The sequence below is a fragment of the Hirundo rustica genome, chromosome 9 (assembly GCF_015227805.2).
Source record: "Hirundo rustica isolate bHirRus1 chromosome 9, bHirRus1.pri.v3, whole genome shotgun sequence".
Lineage (NCBI taxonomy): Eukaryota > Metazoa > Chordata > Aves > Passeriformes > Hirundinidae > Hirundo > Hirundo rustica.
Window position 1 is genome coordinate 28,967,957 of NC_053458.1, and position 4,563 is coordinate 28,972,519.

Genomic DNA, 4,563 nt, shown 5'->3' on the forward strand with positions numbered 1-4,563 from the left:
AATGGACCATGCTGCATTGCTCTCCAGTGATATGAGCTGGGACAAGCTTTAGTCTTGCAGAGAACAAGAAAGGAAACACCTCCCCCCAGTGACTGCTGCTGGGGCAGACTCATTCCTTCTTGCTCTGTGATGAGGCAGCCTTTTATTCCTCTCCCTGTCTGCCAACACGTCAGCTTTGCCACATCCAAGGGCTGGCACCGCCTGATTCCCTGTAGGTAAGAGAGACCAAAGCCCTGCAGGACTGGTGAGGCTTCTCAGGGCTCATGCAGAAGACAAGACAAAATACTGGCCTCCTCTCCCCGGTGAATAAAGACAGAATAAATGGATGCTGGTGTTGTCTCCTGTTTGGTGCTGCCCAGTGCCGACTGCAGTCCCAGGATAGAAACAGATCCAACCTTGGCCAACCTTGCCTTAGTTCTGCAAGTCTAAGCCAGACCTGGAGCAAAGCTGCTGGCACAGATCAGTCCTTAGGTGAAGAAGGAGGCAGCAGCTCTGGCAACAACCAAAAAGCCCTTACTGGCAAATTCAGAAAATCAAAGAACTTTGGCGAAAGGTTTAGAGCAGCACACACTCAACATGAAACACTTACCTTCGAACACTAAAGTGGCCCATTCAACTTTGCAAACTTGAAGGCCATTCCATTTTAAATTACTCATGAATTCCAAGATGAGTGAATTAGAGGAAGAAGAAAGCAAGAAAGGACAGAGAAAAGGACAAATACAGCTACCCCCTCCTGGGTTCCAGGGGTATTTCATTGATAAAAACTCCAAGAGGAGATAGGGTCAAGACCTGTGCTCACCTCGAGTTCAGCTTTAGCTGCTCCTTAGCCTCCCTGGGTCCTTGTCCCAGGTGGGAGCTTGGCTAGGGCTCCAGGGGCAGGTGTGGAGCATTGCCTCTGGCATGCCAGGGATGGGCAGCTACTGGCTGGGACACAGCCTCTAGGGATGGGGATGTGCAGAGCAGGGCGTTACCTCACCAGGGCAAGGCTTCACCTGCCCCTTCCCCCACACAAATGCACCCCAAAATGTCTCAAGACATCAATCTGTCACACTCACTCAGCATGTCCTGGTGCACATGTGGCCTGGGGTGCTGTTTGAAACCCCTCTGCTCTCAGAACAGCAGAGGTGGACAAGTTCAGCTCTTCCCAGTATCTTGAATAAATGGCAGTCATCAAAAGCCCTCACAGACAGGGTGACATTAGCACCAGCGGGATTCCAGGCAAAGGGGGACTGCTTTTAGCAAAGGGATAAATCAGTTAGTGGCAAAACACTTGATGTCAGCATGGATGCAAAAAGGGGAAGTCAGGCTTAAGCGACCTGCTAACCCTCTGAAGAAATGACTGGCTTGGTGGGTGAGGGAAGAGCAGAGCATGCTGTCTACCTTGGCTTGAGTCAGGCACTTGATAGGATCTCCTGTAACGTCCTCGTAGTGTTGATGTACGGGCTGGATAAACCCAGAGGCAGATGGAAAACTGGCTGAAAGACTGTCCCAGAGTGTGGTGATCAGTGGTGTGAGGTCTGGTGGAAGAACTTGTGTGCGCCTGGGTCCAGCCCATCTGACATCCTCACTGAAGATCTGCATGCTGGAGGAATGGGCTGACAGAAATGTTTTGGTGTTCAGCAAAAGGGAACTGCAAAGCCCTGAACTTAGGGAAGAATGATCCCACGTGCCAGTACATGCTGGGACATCTGAAATGCACAGAGAAGGCTGTGAGGGGGAGTGCTGGGTTAGGGTAATCCTTCCCCTCAGCTCAGCTGCAGCCACACCTGAGTGCTGTGCCCACTTCTGGGCTCTCCAGTACAGGAGCTACTGGTGAGAGCCCATTGAAGGGTCATGAAGATGATGAAGGGATTGGAAGATCTCTCCTGTGGGGAAAGATTGGGAGATATGGGATTTTTCAGACTGAAGGAACTTGTGGGGGAATCCTATTAATGTGCATCAATAGCAGGAGGGAGGGTGAAAAGACAGAGCCAGTGGTTGGACATGGACAAAACCTGAAAAAGAAGGGTTTCCCTCTGAACATCAGGAAACATCTGCCAGGAGAGTAACAGAGCACTGGCACAGCTTGTTCAGGGGTGTTGTGGAGTCTCTTGGAGTTATCAAAACTGCAGAAGTTCATGGGCAACTGGTTTGAGACAACCCCACTCGAGCATGGGCTTGGACAAATTCAGCTGCCAGGAGCCTTCCGACCTCAGCCAGTCTGTGGATTTGAAATATTTCTCAACTGGGAGAGGAGCTTTATCCCTTCTCCTGAGTTTGGCTCTAAGCTCTGACCCTCCTCAAGGGGACTTCCAAACTCCTGCCACTTTCCCCTGGCAGTGCTGGTGCTGGAGGTCTTGGAGGTAAAGGTGATGCAAAAGCCCAGTGGCCCCAAGCATCACCATGGTTTTGGCCCTCATCTTGTGCAGCTGGGAACATGGGAGGGTGCACTTTGTCTGGCAGTTTGTCCTCATGGAATGTGAAGTTGGCTGTCCCCATCCCTGGAAATGACAGGGCCAGGCCTTACCTGCACCCCCACTAACCCATCCTCTGTGTGACTGCTTTAGATTGCTTGCCCATCTCTGGTTTTTCTGCACACTTCTCTAGATGCTGAGGGCAAGGTGAGCCAGGCCCAGCATGCCCACAGCTTTCCAGGCCCTGCAGAGCAGCCAGGACACGTCCACCTGGGCAAGGCACTCCCAAAGCTGGCCCAGAGGGTAGGGCAGCCCAGAGGCCACGCTCCCCACAAGGGCTGGAGTTTTTTGTGCCCCAGGAGCGACGGCCTCCTCCTGGAATGTGGCAGCTGTGGGGTGCCTGTTCTGTCCCACCCCAATTCTCCCGTGTCTCCCAGAGCACACAGACATTCTGGAAGCTTCTGTGTTGCCCCCTCCCAGGATGCCCTTTGTACCAAAAGGACAAGTGCCACAGGAACAATAAAATTTATTGATACGAGCCTTGCAAGAAGATTCTGAAAGTCGGCTGCTCCTGGCAGGAACGTTGCTGAGTTTCACAGACATGTCTGATGCACGGGCGTGCTCTGACTGTCATATTTAGGGAGAGAGATTCCTGGACTTTGGGATGCCTGTGGGCCCTGGAAACACCTTTGGGAGGGTGGCAGAGGGGACAGGCAAGAGGAGGAGGGCATAGGCAGGGGAGGAGCCCCTACCACAGAAGCCTTTGGTGAGCTGAGGCACCCTGTGACTGGTTGTCATCCTGGAGGGAATTCACTGCTGTCTGGATGAAAACACTCCAGCTGGCATGGTTATCCAGCCCCTTCCAAACATCTGCTCCTCTTCTAGATGTGATCCCACCAGCCTTGGAGGTTCTAAGGGCTAAGGAGCCCAGTGGGCCATGGGCAGGCACTGGGCACTGTCACCTTACAGGGACACAGGGGCAAAATGATCACCATGTTGAGAGAAAAGCCAGAAAATCACAGAATTATAGAATATCCTGAGATCATCCAAATCCAACTGCTGGCCCTGCACAGTGTCCCAGAATGGGTCGGGTTGGAAGGGAGCACAGAGGGTCATCTGGTCCCACCTCCCTGCTCAAGCAGCGCCATTTCAGAACATGGCATTGCTTTGTACCCATGCAGGTCTGGGATATCTGCCCAGGGAGACTCCACAAGCTCTCTGGGCAATCTGTTCCAGGGCTTCATCACTGCACAGTAATGAAGTTATTCCTTCCATTCAGGTGGAACCTCCCATGTATCCCATCCCAGTGGCTGGCACCACAAAGAGCCTGGCTCCACCATCTTGGCATCTCTCCTTTAGATACTTACACACATTAATGAGGTCTCCTCAGGCACAGGACACCCCCAGAATCACACCAGGTGCTAAGTTCAGGCACACTGAGAAATGCACTGCCCATTGAGAATGAGAAGAGCCGTCAATCTGGAATTATGGAGGGATAGGGAGACTGGGGAAGTGATCATCCCTTTGTACTCAGCATTGGTGAAGTTGCACCTCGAGTGCTGCGTTCAGTTCTGGGCCCCTCACTTTAAAAAGGACATTGAGGTGTTGGAGTGTGTCCAGCCAAGGGCAACAAGGCATGTGAAAGGTCTAGAAAACACGTGAGGAGCGGCTGCGGGAGCTGGGGGTGTTTAGGCTGGAGAAGAGGAGGCTCAGGGGGCTCATGGCGGTCTGCAGCCGCCTGACGGGAGAGTGCAGCCAGGCGGGGTCGGACTCTTCTGCTGGGAAGAGAAGAGAAAACGGCCCAGCTGAGACCGGGGAGATTCAGGTTAGATATTAGGAAAAAAAGCCCAACAAATCACTGTCAGGGTGGTCAGGCACTGGGACAGGCTGCCAGGGAGGTGTTGGAGTCGCCATCCCCGGCCGTGTTTAGGAGGCATCTGGACCCGGCGCTGGTTTAGCGCTTCCAGCGGCACTGCCGGGAGCGCGATCGGACTCGGTATCACCTTTAAAACCCTCTTCCGACCTTGACGGCTCCGATGGCACGGCAGGACCCGCGGGGCCCCGCGCTCGGAGCGGCGGCGCCGGCGGGCGGGCCCGGGCCGCGCTGCGGCGGGCGGCTCCGGGGGCGGAAGGGGCGGGCGCGGCTCGGCGGCGGTTGGCGGGGCCGGGG